The sequence below is a fragment of the Hibiscus syriacus genome, unplaced genomic scaffold (assembly GCF_006381635.1).
Source record: "Hibiscus syriacus cultivar Baekdansim isolate YM2019G1 unplaced genomic scaffold, ASM638163v2 tig00004013_pilon, whole genome shotgun sequence".
NCBI classification, from domain to species: domain Eukaryota; kingdom Viridiplantae; phylum Streptophyta; class Magnoliopsida; order Malvales; family Malvaceae; genus Hibiscus; species Hibiscus syriacus.
This window is the reverse complement of record NW_024061992.1, coordinates 2,236,342-2,252,597: the sequence shown is the minus strand read 5'-3', so window position 1 is coordinate 2,252,597 and position 16,256 is coordinate 2,236,342. Positions and strand designations below refer to the sequence as shown.

The 16,256-nt window shown below is 34.3% G+C and overlaps 1 pseudogene; it reads left to right on the top strand.

Annotated features, from left to right (window-relative positions):
- Positions 1 to 8,353: 8,353 nt before the first annotated feature.
- Positions 8,354 to 15,596, top strand: LOC120186732 (annotated as a pseudogene).
- The last annotated feature ends 660 nt before the right edge of the window (positions 15,597 to 16,256 follow it).

The window sequence follows — 16,256 nt, the reverse complement described above, 5'->3', positions numbered from 1 at the left end:
TCGGGTTTAGATCCTTAAGTGAAAAACGAGTTTAGAATGTTGAAATCATTAGAAAATGGTTAGTACAACTATTTACTCGAAAATATAATCAAAAGTAAGCAATAAGGACCGAAATGTTACATTAAAATTTAAACTTACCCTTTTCGTTAAAAAGACAACTGGAAATTACCTTAGCGTGACTCACTTACCTGTGTCCCCAGCGGAGTCGCCAAGCTATCGGAACCGTCTTTCGGTTGGGCCCGGAATTGGGCTTCGACTTGGATTAAACGAATTGGAGTCACCACCGATCTTTTATTTTAGAATAAATAGGTAGATTGAATACCTTATTTTTTACCTGATCTGTGTCTTACCAAAGATGTGTCGGATTCGGAAGTCGGTTACAGTCAAGGAAGGGTTAGCACCCTTTAACTGCTCTTTCGGTATTATGTAATTTCCAGTTGTCTTAAATTAAGAAAATTGTAATTTTAAATTAAAAGGTAAAATAACAATCCTAAATTATTTACCTTTGATTGGTTTAAAAGTGTACCCTCAAAAAGATAGAAATGTAGTGAAATCCATAATCGAATTAAGATGCAAACATGAAATAATAATAAAACAAGGAAAAAGAAAGAAAGAAAAAATAATAATAAAATAAGTAAAACATAAAAAACAAATAAATTGTTAGTAAAAATAAAGCAAAACACTTAAGGAAAAAATAAATAAATAAAATCAAGAGATAAAAAGAAAAAAATAAAAAAATAAAAAATAAGAAAAAAACAAATACAAATGGTATATATATTATGGTATATAAATAAAAATATAAATAATATATAATAATAATTCACGTATGTACATAAAAATAAAATATTAAAGGGGAAAAAATAAAATAGAAACAAAAACCCAGAAAATAATATAAAAGGAAAATACAAAATATATAAATATTATAATGTAATATTAAATAAAAATGAAAATAGAAAAGTAAAACTAAAATTAAAAAAGGACTAAATCGTAAAAAAGGATAAAACAAGTGACAAATTAAAAGAGAATCTGGTTCACAAATTGATTTTAAGGTCAAAATAGAAGCTTTCAAAGTTAGAGGGTCCAAAAGCGAAGTTTACCCTTTTTAAAGGTAAAACATGCGATCCTCGACCACTAGGTCGGGTCGTGCGGGTCGTATGGGTCAGGTATAAAACCCAAAACCTTTTTTTATTTTCTCATTTCTATCTTCTCGTCCGAAAGAGCCCCTCCCCATCATTCAAATTCTCTCGGCTATTCATCAGCCAGGAAGAATAGCCACCGCTGATTCCAGATTCCGGTGACTCCGCCGCCTCGCCACCGCCACCGTTCATCGGCGGTAATTTTTTTTTAAAACTTTCGAAGGCTTTTTAAATACATATTCCAAAAATCAAAACGATTTTCATAAAAAAAACATGCCCCGGGGACTAGATCTACGAATGAAGATCCCAACCAACCCTTCCGTTCATCGGCCAAAACCTTGTTTTTTTTATTTTTTGAGCAAATCGTAGAAGAATACTAACATGCAAAGCGAAAGACCAACAAATAAGGTAAAAATGATACCTTTATTTCTTTTCGAACTGTGTACAATAGCTCCGATTTGCTTTCTTTTTTTCCGAGTATTTTTGTGCCTAATCCTTATGTAAAACTCTTCGTACCATGGGGTATTGATTACATGAATTTATAGTAGACCTAACTCCTATTTTTAGGAGTTTTATTTCGATTAAAATACTAATACTAGTTGTTGTGCTCGTTGGTGATATGTGCGCCGAAGAACTCGGGTTGTTGGAGTTTCATAGGTTCACGTCTGTTGGAGGCCGAGAGAATCGGCGTGAAACACGGTTGTGTGGCGAGGAGTCCTCGGCTGGGCAGATTTCCCTCATTGCGGCGCTGGATGAGAATGGAAAGCTAGGGTTTCAAACCCTAGCATGGTGGGCTACTGTACTGGGTTTGGTGTGCTCCTGGGCTTGGTCCACTGTAGGGCCGTTTTTTTACTTGTGTGTAACGCGTCTGTAAATAAAAGAAGGGAGGACATGTAAATAATATATATATATATATATAACATATAAATTATGTAATATATAAATATTTATGTAGGGACAAAATATAGTGTCTACATCTATCATTTGGTATAATTATTTCATAGTTTTCTCGATTGGATCATTGAGTTGGTTGTTAGGGTGGATAAAAAACAAGTTGGAGTTTTGTGATTTAAGGATGAATTTTTATGTTAATGGTGTTATAGAGTTGTTTTCAAGTTGTAGGATGATTGGAATCAATTGGAAATGCATAGAAAAAGATTTGGCCATAACCTAGGGTTTATGGAAAGGTTTAATTTGAGCTATTTTGATAGGAATTTGATTAAGGTTGCATGGGAATATGGTTTAGATCTTGTATTCATACTCGAAACAAGTTGGAAATCATTAAATTACATCATTAGGTTATTCGGCTTGGGTGAAGAAAATTAGGAAAAATTTTACAAAAATTTTCTATTGTTTAGAATTGATACTAGAATGATTTTACATGCTTTGGAAAGTTATTTGGACCAATTTGGAAATTGGTGAAAGTATAAGAACCATTTCATAGACTTTGGAAAATTTTGAGGGAATGAGTACAATTGTTTAAATGATGGAGTAATACGCTGAAATCTAATATTTGAGTGCTAATTTAAAAATTGGATGTCAGCTTGGATCAATTTATAAGTTGAATAAAGTTTGGGACCAAATTTCAAATTATAGGAAGTTTGGGTTTAGATTGGAATTTGGTATAAGCTGATGAGCATGTTTCGAATATTGGAATATTTGATTTTATAAGGTGATATATTTGACTTTGAAATCAAGTGTCAAAAAGGTTATTTTACATAAATTACAAATGTCGAGATGAATTCTAAGGGAATTCACTTTAGGGTTAAGTTATGGAATTGAAATTAAGTTTGAAGGTTATTGGATGAATATGAACATTGAAGGACTAGAAGTGTTATTTTAGAATGTTAAAGTCAATAGTTATGTTGAGAAGTATATTAGCATCTAATAAATTTTTATAATTTAAGTTACTACATTTTACCTATGTTAGTATGTATCTAACATATGTTTTGAAATGTATGTGTGTTGGGAACCAAAGGCCAAGGACAAAGTACCCAAGTAAGGATATCGAAGCAAAGGTATGTTGGTGAGGCATAGGTGAGTGCATTTTATTTATTTTATTTATATGAAATGAGGAAGACTTGTGATAATTCAACATCTGATGTATTCAAAAGAAAGTGAATATGAATTTTATTATGAAATATTTTTCTAAAATGATTTAAGAATGATTTCGGGCATGAACTGCCCAATTTCACTAATTTTTGTTATTGTTATATGTGAAATGCAAATTGGAATCTGATTTTGATTTTTAAGCACATTGTATGTGCAATGAGTGCTAGTGGTACGATTGGCATGTTATGAGGTTGAGTGATTATGTATCTGATACATTTATGTACATATGTCTAGCATTATATGTGCTTTCTAGGCTTCACGATGTCTTGACATTATTAGTTGCCATTATATGATTTCTGTTTTCAATGTAGTGATGATGTGTTCTACAGTACCTATATTTATGTCTAGCACCAAAGGTGCATTCCGTTCTGGTAGTTACGACTGCATGTTGTGCACACACTCGTTCTGACTCATGTACCTTGCATTCTCAGTTGTGTACATTGGGCTATCTGTTTAAATGATATGAAATATACATGATTAATTAATTCATTGAAAATAAATCTTTCTTTGAATATTTTGATATGTGAATATGGATTTATATTTTGAATGACTTTTTCAGATTTCTGGTGAAAAAAAAAAGAATTATTCAGTTATTATATTCTTATATTTTTATAAGAAATTTTCTATAAGAAATGTATTTTCAACTTTTTATGTCGATATGATTTATCTATTTAGATTATGCCTCACTAAGTTGTTACTTAGCGTATGAATATTTCATGCGTAGGTGAAGAAAAAGATAAGTCAGTGGAGTAGGGAGCATAGAGAGCATCACTTTTTGTGGATCACACCTGCTTCCAGTATTAGTACGGTATTTACCGATTTTGACTTAGCTAGTTGGCATGTATATTAATAAGTGTTTTGTTGCTATGATATATTAGTTTCATATGTATTATATAAATTTAGCTTAAGTATGTATATTATTAGATATAGTTAATATTTTGCATAAATAGTAATTATTAATTATAGTTATAACGCCTTTGAAATGAATTTTTACATAGGCAGTTTCATTTTAGATATGATTCAGTGTTGAACTACAAAATTTCTACCTGAGATCGGATATAATTTTTTAGGTCAAAATATTAAATTTTATGTTACGCGATTAAGTCAGTTTGCTGAAAAAGGGAATAGTTGTACAAGTTTCAGAAAGATTCAAATTTTAACCCGATTTGTTTAGTAAGTGTTTAAAAGCTAATGTGACATCTTTAACTTGTAATTGAGTACGTTTACGAATTAAGGGTGTTAAACGGATTATCATTTTACAAACCGTGAAAGGTCAACAGAAGATAGATAAAACCTATCTTTAATTCGAATAGCGCCAATTTGACAAGTGTCAAATTTGCCAAATAAATAAATAATCTAATTTCAAATAAATAATGGAAATAATATAGTGAAGTAGAGGTTGAACCACAAGAACTAAGGAAGCCTGATAAATATGCTTGTTTCATTCCTTCAGTTTTAACTGTAAAGGTAAAAGTGGGGATTTAGAATTGATATAAATAAAAAGAGGAATAAAAATAAAGTAAATTGAAATGATTAAAATAATGAAAGAATTCAATGTGATTGATTTAGTTTTAGGCTTTACTTAGCTTTAATTTTGATCGATCATCAAAATAGAATTTTCCCTCATTGATATACGCTGGTTACAATCAATAGAGCCCAACTCCTGTAGCGAACTCTTCTCTACGACTAATTGAAATTTCTAAGTCTATCTTTGAAATACAGTCCTTCTTGGTTTAACAACGTCTAACATCGTTAGATCTAAAATAGTTTTAAGTCCTGGAAAAACTTGATTCGAGTTATAGTGTCTCACCAAAAATCAAACTCAATCTTAATTCCACTTAGCATATCGCTACTAATTTTGTTCATAAGAAGTCGAATTATGACCAATCGATCCGACTTCCAAAGTTCAAGCAAAAATAGTATTCAAATGAACGTGTACATTTTGAGTTGAAGATGTAGTAACTTTTAAGGAAATGATCGATTGTTACTCACAGTTTCCAAAAAAATTGAAGAATAAAATCTGAACGTATGAAGAATAAGACGCAATTCTCACAATTAGAATTGAGCTTCGCAAAAACATTTGGCTAAGTGGAAGTTTAGCGAAGCATGGATTATATCATTCTTGACATTTTGGTATGGAAAATAAATGAGAAAAGTAAAAATATATATATTTCTATTAAAAAGAACCAAGAAAAAATAATTTCTAATCTATGTTCAAAGCTTGAACCTTAGGGGTACTTAGACCTAAATATCCCTAAAAGATAAAGATAAATATAAAAATACTCAAAATAAAATCTTATGCTTTATCTTCCAAACCCCCAATTATCTCAAATAATTATCTTTCAAATAATTTCAAAAATTTAATCTTCAAAATAATATTCGTCCATCTTCTAGAAGATGATGACTGGATCATCGAAGTATGGCACGTCAAAAAATATTATGTCCCAAATCATGCTCATTACTACAACCATGACTCCCAGAAAAATTTTAGATTCTACAATTTCACTGTTGGTTTTAACTGATTGAATTTTTATAAGAAAATAAGCCAAAATAAAAATAAATTCGTAATATCCCAGGAAAACGAGGAGTAAATAACAATAAATGTATGTTATATTTAACGCTCACCATTGATTGGCAAAGGAGAAGCCTTAAAACAGAACAACCATGAAGCAACCCAAACTACACAGTGGAACCTGCGTATTAGGTAAAATGAATATAAATAATGAACATAATCATAGATTGATTATACAACAGTAATAAGATCAATTCTAAGCAACGGAAGATTAATATAAGGTTAAAAACGACGCAACTGAAAATTTAAAAAGGAATTTAACAAAAAAAAGGTTTAACGGCACCAGAAATGTTAATCTATATGTAATATATTAAATTGTAACCATTTTAAAATAACTTAAAATGGTGTAACCATGAAACATATCTTACAAGTTAAAAGTGGAACACAAAATGTTATAAAAAGGAACCGGAAAAGTTATCAATGTAGTAACATAACTTGTTAAACTAAAATGTTATATAGAGTAAGAAAATGAGTTATAAACTGCAAATATTATGAATACTATTAACATCTTATGTTGTGCCTAAAATGTTAATAGAGTTTAAGCTGGTGGAACCTTATATTTACCCACGATAAAAAAATAAGTTAAAAGCTGAAGATGTTATGAATGTATATAAAAATATGGTTGTGCCTAAAAATGTATGGCTCACTAAAAAATAGTTTGTGATCTGAAATATTAATATTTTTATTAATAAAATAGGTTATGCCCAAAAATATCATGGTTGACTCAAAAATAGGTTACTATTTGGAATGTTAATATTTTTTTAATAAAATAGGTTACACCCAAGAATATAATAATTCACTAAGAAATAAGTTTTAATCTGAAATGTTAATATTTTTATTAATAAAATGGGTTGAGCCTAAAATGTTATTAGAGTTTATTAATAAAATGTCATGGTTCCTATGAAAAATATTGTGATATGAAATGTTAATATTTTTATTAATAAAATGGGTTGTACATATGTTAATATTTTATTATAAAAAAATTGAAAGTATGAATACTTTTCTATAAGTATCAATAATTTTGAATTTAAAAAAATAAAAAATGAGAATGTTGCAAAGTATCGATACATTTAAATTCAAAAGTTGAAATATCATTTTTTATTTTTTTAAACTTCAAAAGTATTGGTATTTTTTCACAAGTAAATAAAGACCTTAAAACTTACTCTTAAAAACAAAAACAGCCTTTAAATAAAAGATAAATTGATCTCAACCATTAATCCAAAATATAAAATAGAAAATAGAAATAGAATAACTAAAAAAAAGTAAAGTACCCAAATATGTCATTTATTATAGAATATTGTTTTGTTAAGTACTTCAATTATTAAAAATTACAAAATAATCTCTAAATTATATGTTATTATTTTGTTGAGTCTTCTAATTTTTAAAACTTACAAAATTATCTTTCGACAATTTATATGTTTGAAACTCACCATCTTTCGTTAAAAATATAATAGTTTAAACTAAACGTTAACTTATTAATTGAGATACAATAATCATTTGATATTTGATTTTATCAAATCACACTAATAAGTTAAGGAATAACATATATTATCATTATTTTATAACTTTTTAATAATTAATCATTTACAAAACAATGCTTTCTCGCTAGTAAGACGGCCCCCTCTTCTTTCAAAAGAATACAACTACTCTTCTTCCAAACCTTTAAACCCTTCGAAAAAAGTACAACCACTCTTCTTCCAAACTTTTAAATCCTATGAAAAAAAAATACACAGAAACGATGTTCCTTTTTGGTTCTTTGACGTCAGCCCAAGCTTCACAACACTATTAAGCCGTTGAACTCTCTAGTAATAATATCTCGTATTTTCTTTCAAACCCATTTCGTTCAGTTTCCAGAACTATGAAATTATCTTCTTTATCTATGTGTGTTATTGCATTATTTCCATTCTTGTTTTTTCTATAATGGGTACTTACATTTTTACAGGAAGATGATTTTTTTGTATGGTTTTCGTAAGAGTTTTTATTTTTGAAGAAACAAATGAGGGGCATTTCTTAGCTGTTTACATATAGTTGTTGTTTGTAGACTTTAGTTTAGGGAAACAAAAAAAAAAAAAAATAGAAATGAAAATGAAGGAAAGATCGGAGATTTCTCTCACTTAACCAAGAGTCACCTAAAAAATCTATTTTTTCACCACCTTACTCTACGGTTTGTTACTTAATTTACTCTCTTACTAATGACTTATTCTTTTCTTTTCTTTTTTCCTTTCACTTTTCTGTTTTCTGTGGGCCTTTTCTTTCCTTCTCTCATTTCTCATTCTGTTTCTTTCAGGGGAATAATAAGTTATAAGTTTATATTTGCTTCTGATTCTCCTGTGTATATCACATGAGAACGTTATTACAAATCCTTATCTTTCTGTCTCTCTACATACACCATTGAGTTCATTGGTACACTCTTCCGCTGATTGAGCCTGATTCTCCACTGCACATTGTTGTATTGTTAAAATGTTATGATTGTTTTATTGATTTCTTTTCCATTTTTGTTGATGTTGATAGAAAAAAGGGGAGATAGGAGTCAAGGGTGGAATATATGTCTTTCAATCAATCGAGGTTTGAAAAAAGCGAGCATCAGTATCGGAAATCTAGGCGATCAAAAAATTTTAATCAGCAGCGGACCTCCACAGGCCATTGCAATAAGGGTGCTGGAGGCGTGCCTGCCCCTTCACCATCACTTTCTTCGTCGTCTTCCAATCGAAGGTAAATGCTTAATGGTTTGCTATGTTGTTTTTCATTTCATTTTGATAGCAGTTTATATAGGGTTTTCACAGGATTAGAGTTTTCTATTGCAACTTTTATTGATTGAGGATTCATTTATTTTCGGTTGGGTGGTAATGACATGATAGTTTTAAGAAGACTAACAATGCACAAGGAGCGCAATCTCAGGCAACTTCACCCGGTGTAAATTCTAGTAACGTACAAAATGGTGCACATGTACATCCCCAGTTACAGGGTATGATCCGAAAGAATTTAAGCTTGTCTGAATTTATAGATTATAGTTGAAGAAAATTGGATTATATTGATGTTATTTGCATTCATTTTCATTTTCTTTTATAGGAGCATCTGATAAAACGATTGCAAGCAGTACAGCCAATCCAGTTGAATCAGTCACCACTCAGAGAAGCACCCGAGCAGTTCCAAAGGCTCCAACTTCTCAACTGACCACCGTGAATTCTGATGGTAGCCCCATGACTCCCACAAAGGGTATGTTTGTATGTTGCCTGGTGGGTTAAGCTTATAGGATCAAAGTTGTTGGAATTATAGGGAACATGGGGTACTTCATTTTACTTGTAGTTACAATGATGTGTAATGTATTGGTTGTTTGTTTGTTTACATAATAGCATTCCTAGCTTAATCTGATGTAACTAATTATATGTATATATATTTTCATTTATGATGATTAGCATCAGGAGATGCATCAAAAGTGTTCTCTCTACAGTTTGGATCCATAAGTCCTGGTTTCATGAATGGGATGCAGGTACCTCACTTTTCTCATGTTGGTGTTCCATCTTTTCACATTCAAAACATTGTATCTTACAGCAGATGTCCCCGTTTGCATCAGATATCGGTTAGAACTAGTTCAGCTCCCCCAAATTTGGATGAGCAGAAACGTGACCAGGTTTGTTTGTCATCGTAAACTGTAAATTGTTTACCGATGTTTTTGCACCTCATCTTTCATATGTTTCTCTCACCCCTTTAAAAAAAAAAGTTTAAAGGATACAGAGGTTAGTGGATCTGGTGCATTGGTTGTCTTCTTCATGTATTTCAATTTTCAAGAACCATAATATCACATTGCTTAAAACTACAGATGATTTTCACTAATCACCGTGGTTATCTTTAACGATTTTAACCAATAGAAAACCTTGCAATACAAGTGACATGTTTGTTCCCATATTAAGTGTTGGTCTCATGTTTTTAATTGATAGTCTTGTAATTTTGGGAATTCACTATTGAATGGCATTTTAACCTGCAGGCATGCCATGATTCCTCTTTTAGATATGTACCGGATGTTCCCACTCCTGTTCCTAAGCAGCAGCAACCAAAGAGAATTCTCCAACCATCCAATCGAATCTTGGGGAGGCCCAGGAATTGCCCAAGGTCAAAAAAGATGCACAAGCCTCTGTGGCATCCCCCACAAACCAGACACAGAAGCCATCTCTTCTTAGTGTGCCCATGAATCCTATGCAGAGGCCATTTCACCACCAGCCGCAGGTTTCCATGCAGTTTGGGATGCCTAGTCCTCCGATTCAATCTCCTACTTCAATGCAAATGCCAATTCATATACCTTTACCTATGGAAAATGCATCTCAGGTTCAGCAACAAGTCTTTGTTCCAGGCCTTCAGGCTCATCAATTGTCACCTCAGGGAATGATGCATCAGGGTCAGGGCTTGGGTTTCTCGCCACCTATAGGTGGCCAGCTTCCACCCCATTTGGGAAGCTTGGGAATGGGTATTGCCCCTCAGTATCCTCAACAGCAGGGAGGGAAGTTTGGTGTTCCACGTAAAACTACCCCTGTCAAGATTACTCATCCTGATACTCATGAAGAATTAAGGCTTGATAAACGGACAGGTGCCCATGCAGATGGTGGGGCATCAGGTCCCAGGACTCATCCTAATGTGCCATCTCAATCTCAGCCAATTCCATCCTTTGCTGCTCATTCGGTCAACTATTTTTCCAATTCAATGTTTTTTTTCCGCCACCAAGTTCTCTTCCATTTTCCAATAGCCTGATAGCAGCTAATACACAAGGGCCGAGATTTAACTATCCTATTAGCCAGGGTCATGAGAACATTTCTTTCGTGAACTCAGCAGCAGCCCATTATGGTTCAGTGCCAGGTAATAAATTTGTATATGTTGCACATGGCACTTCAGAATCAAATAATATGGAGCATACAAATGATGCACATACTATTTTATCCGCTGTTCCATTAGGTTTGGTACAGGTTTCTGTTAAGCCAACCACTGTTTCTGTTGGAGAAAAGGTTGTGGATTCCCCGTTGTCAAGTAGCTTTCCTGCATTTGAAAAGGTTAGGTCCCTCAAACCTTCAATTCCAGCTAGTGAGGTTAGCTCATCACAGGCTCAAACAGATTTGGATGCCTGTCAGGGGAGCTCTGTACAGCAGCCAAAACCTGGAACTGAATCTTTAACATCCAAGTCATATTCAGATGCAGCTAAACAACCTTGGGTATTTCCAACAACAAAGTTGGATGAAAGCCCGCCCTTTAGTTCCATTTTCCCTGCTCCAGCTGCCACATCTGAGAAGTCTATGGCAGTTGTTGTTAGTAATGACAGCAAGAAGGATAGTTTGAGTGATTTCAACTCTACAAAAGATAATCAGATGAAAGCCAATCAGGTATTTTTCTTGCTATTGTTTTCTAACATGTGTTTCGTTTGCATATATTTAACTTCTATTTCTCACATTGTTGGACAGTCTACATCAGCATCCAGCTTGGCATCCCACACTGCCGAACATGGTATGCCTTCAGGCTGTGCAGTTTCTAAAACAATAGAGGCTAAGACAGCTCTAACATCATCAGTAGTTACTGATGTTTTATCACAACATACCATGGAATTACCAGCAGTTAACAATGCTTCACCTCCTTCCTTAGAGCCGAAGGCAGACAGCAAGAGTGAAGGTTTAAACTTAGTTTCATCTGATGTTTCTGGTACTGGTAGTAATATTGATAGCTTTGACATGGTTCGACATGCGAAGACAGATGGTTCTTCAACGCTGGATGAACAGAAACATGAAATTAGTGTAATTAAGGGTGAAGAAGGAAAAAAATTACTTGAAGAGCAATTAACAGACGATGCTACTCTTGAGATTCCTTCACATTCGGTTACCCTGAATTCTAAGGAACTTAATTCTAATAAGGGATCTGCCTCAAAGGCAATAGCTACCAGCAATGTACCTGCCTCAGGAACCTCAAAAATGAGAGAGTCCCTGATAGCAGGGATGGCTCTCCCTCTAGAGTTGCTGGCACTACAGATGTTGAAGGTTCTCACATTGGTTATACCATTGCTTCTGATGCTTCTTTAAGTGCAGCTGGTAGCAGTGAAATAACTGTTTCTAATTCTGTTGCATCTGATAAACAGTTTGATACCATCCTAGCTCTTGATCCCTCAGAATCACTTCAAATATGAAAGGGAAGGTGTTCAGGTGCCTAGTTCAAAAGAGAGATCTGTGCTAGATATCGGTAGGAAAAGGACTAATACAACTAGAGGGAAGAAGAAAAGAAAAGAAATTCTTCAGAAAGCAGATGCTGCTGGAACAACTTCTGATCTCTATATGGCATATAAAGGCCCTGAGGAAAAGAAAGAGACAGTAACAAGTGCGGAAAGCAATTTTGTTGGTCAGAATTTGAAGCAGGCATCTCATGAGACCCCTCACTTTGATGCCATGGAAGTGAGAAGATTGCACAGAATAAAGCTGAACCAGATGATTGGGAAGATGCTGCTAACATCTCTACAGCAAAATTAGGAACTTCAGATAATGGTGAAAGGGCCCGTGGAGGGCTTGTAAATCATGAGAAAGTTGGAAGTAAAAATATAGCAAAGAAGTATTCCAGAGATTTCCTTCTCAAGTTTTCAGAAAAGTGTACTGATCTTCCCCCTGGATTTGAGATTGCTTCTGATATTGTAGATTCCTTGATGGTTACCAATGCCAATGCTTCTCACTTTGTTGATCGTGATTCATACAGTGGTAGTGGAAGAATTATGAATAGACAATTTAGTGGATCTCGACAAGATTGTCATGCTAGTGGAATGGTCGATGATGACAGATGGATTAGACAACATGGTTCTTTTGGCCCTGGAAGGGATTTGCGTGTCGATCTTGGTTATGCTGTTGCAGGTTTTCGGCCTGGTCAAGGAGGTAACTTTGGTGTTCTTAGGCACCCACGTGGACAAGCACCTCTGGTATATGTTGGAGGGATCCTTGCTGGCCCAATGCAACCTATGGGTCCACAAGGAGGAATGCCACGCAATAATCTTGATTCAGACAGATGGGAAGCGGACTGCTAACTATCAGCAAAAAGGGTTTATTCCTTCTCCACAAACTCCTTTGCAGATGATGCACAAAACTGAAAGAAAGTATGAAGTGGGTAAAGTGGCTGGTGAGGAAGAATCCAAGCAAAGACAACTGAAAGCCATTTTGAACAAACTAACTCCACAAAACTTTGAGAAACTCTTTGAGCAAGTAAAAACAGTAAACATTGACAATGCAGCTACACTCGGTCGTGTTATCTCACAAATTTTTGACAAAGCTCTGATGGAGCCTACTTTCTGTGAAATGTATGCAGATTTCTGTTATCATCTGGCAGGAGTGTTACCTGATTTTAGTGAAAAGAATGAAAAGATAACTTTCAAGAGATTGCTACTGAACAAGTGCCAAGAAGAATTTGAGAGAGGAGAAAGAGAGCAAGAAGAAGCAAATAAAGTTGAGCAAGAGGGTGAGGCTAAGCAATCTGAAGAGGGACGAGAGAAGAGAATCAAGGCACGAAGACGAATGTTAGGTAACATTAGACTTATTGGGAATTGTACAAGAGAAAAATGTTAACTGAGAGAATAATGCATGAATGCATCAAGAAATTACTTGGTGAGTATGAGAATCCTGATGAGGAGGATGTTGAGGCTTTGTGCAAACTAATGAGTACGATTGGAGAAATGATTGATCATCCAAAAGCAAAGGTACATATGGATGCTTATTTTGACAGGATGGCAAAGTTGTCGAACAATATGAAACTGTCTTCTAGGGTTAGATTCGTGTTGAAGGATTCCATTGATCTGAGAAAGAATAGTTGGCAACAGAGGAGGAAAGTTTGAAGGACCTAAAAAAATTGAGGAAGTGCACCGAGATGCTGCACAAGAGCGACAAGCACAAACCAGCAGGCTTGCTCGTTGTCCTGGCATCAATGCTGCTGCAAGAAGAGCACCCATGGATTTTGGTCCACGAGGGTCTATGTTATCTTCCCCTGGTTTTCAGATGGGTAATTATAGAGCGATGCCAACTCAAGCCCGTGGTTCTGGTGCTCATGATTCTCGCATGGATGATAGACAGTATTTTGAGGCTAGGACTTTGTCGGTTCCTTTGCCTCAAAGACCAATGGGTGATGATTCCATTACTTTGGGTCCCAGGGAGGTCTTGCGAGAGGGATGTCATTTAGGGACCATCAGGAATATCCAGTACTCCCTTAGCTGATGCTTCTCCAGCTTCAGGAGATTCTAGAAGAGTGACCACTGGTTTGAATGGTTTTAATTCTCAATCAGAGCGAGCTACTTATGGTTCTAGGGAGGATCGAATGCCAAGATATGGGACAGAGAGATCTGCAGTTCCTACTGCTTATGACTACTTGAATTCCCAGGAACGGGGCATGAATTTTGGTAACTGGGTCCTGATCACAGCTTTGATAGATCTACCGCTTCAGCTTCACGAGGCCAAAGACCCAGTTCAACTCAAAGTCTTCCTTCGGAAAAGTGCTGGTCTGTGGAGCACCTACGTGATATGTCTATGTCTACAATTAAAGAATTTACAGGTATCCCCTTGACCCCAAGTGTGATTTAGTGTTTTCCTTATTTAAACTTGGTGTTTTCCTTCAATATTCATGTAGAAAGTACAAACTAACATATACATTTGCAGAAGGATGTATATGTTCTCTACTTTTAGCACCTGTAGAATTGCATCGAAAAAGTTGGTTTACTGACGGTTAGCTTCAGTATCTGGTTTACTGACAGTTAGCTTCAGTATCTCCAATATCAATTTGTGAGATGGTAGTCTAATGTTCTGACTGAAATTAACATGCCCAAATTCTGTCTTGTCATGTTTTTACATTTAGAAGCAATTTTTTTTTAGAAAGTATGATTAAGATATTGATAATGCATAATTTGGGTAAGTAGTGCAATCCCGAATGGTAATCTTAGAGTTATATACATGTTTATACTGCTGTAATGCTGTCCATAATGAATTTACAGATTAGATATGATTACCTGGTTAAGCTCATCAAAGTGCTTAAAATTTTTCTCTTTTGAGTCTTACAGTGCTAGGGATGAGAAGGAAGTTGCTTTGTGCATCAAAGACTTGAATTCTCCAAGTTTCCACCCCTCAATGATTGCTCTGTTTGTAACGGACTCTTTCGAGAGAAAAGACGTGGGAACGAACTTGGCCAAGCTACTTGTGAATCTGACGAGGTCTCGTGATGGTGTGCTGAGCCAAGTTTCAACTTGTTAAAGGGTATGAGGACCAATCATTTGGTATCAACATTTGGCTTACAGGGTTGGTAATAATAACCATATGAATTTGTTTCCTGCTTCAGGTTTGAATATGTTTTCAGCACACTGGAGGATGCTGTTAATGATGCTCCAAAAGCTGCAGAATTTCTTGGTCAACTTATGGCCAAACTGATAATAGAAAATGTGGTATCCTTGAAAGATATTGGACTATTATATGATGGTGGAGAGGAGCCAGGGCGTCTTCGGGAAATCGGGCTTGCTGGGGACGTTCTTGGAAGCGCATTGGGAGTAATTAAAACAGAGAAAGGAGAAAGTGTGTTTAATGAAATTCGAGGGAACTGCAACTTGCGGTTGGAGGACTTTCGGCCACCAGATCCTTACAAATCAAGGTTATTAGAAACTTTTCTTTAGACGATGATAATAATAATAATTATGTTGATGGTTCTCAGTTTTGTATTTTTTGCTTAGAGAAGTTGAAAGTCTAGTGCTTCAGGGTTTTTACACACGGGAGATTTCTTCTTGGCCACGTTTTGATATTTTTATTGTTATTTCTTGGAAACGTTCAATTCAATTATGGAAGATCAAGTTTTTTAGCTTCAAAAGTTGATATTGTTACTTCCACCATTGTAGAAACCTTGGATTGAAGGCTATTCAACAAGACACCAACTTATAATTCTCGGAAGGAAGATGTTTAGTATTACTTTGAATATAACGTATAACTTTATACTATTAACTCAGAGACTGAGCCATAAAAGGGCCACTGAAACAATTTTACCCAAGGAAAGGCTTAATTATTATAAAATAATTTATCACACTATAAAAAAGAATTAGTATAAATAAAAATTTAAAATTAATAATAAATAAAATTAAACAAAATAATACATCTTCAAATAACGAATATTTCTTCTCTTTATTCTAATGCCAAATCCAAAATCTCAATGAACTTGGCTTAAAAGAATGATATTGTAAAACATCAAAGAGACAAGTTCAAAGTTTTGGTTGTTTTAACAAAGATTTTACCAATGTTTGTTCCAAACATGTCAATTAGTTGGCAGAATATATGCTGATTCCACATGCATCTGCATTATCATTTTCGCGCATATATCAACCTAGTTGCTTAGCATGAGGATGTTTGAGTTGAGTATGTATGGTGTGTTTGAAAGATCCATACTATACATTTTTTTTTATAGGAATG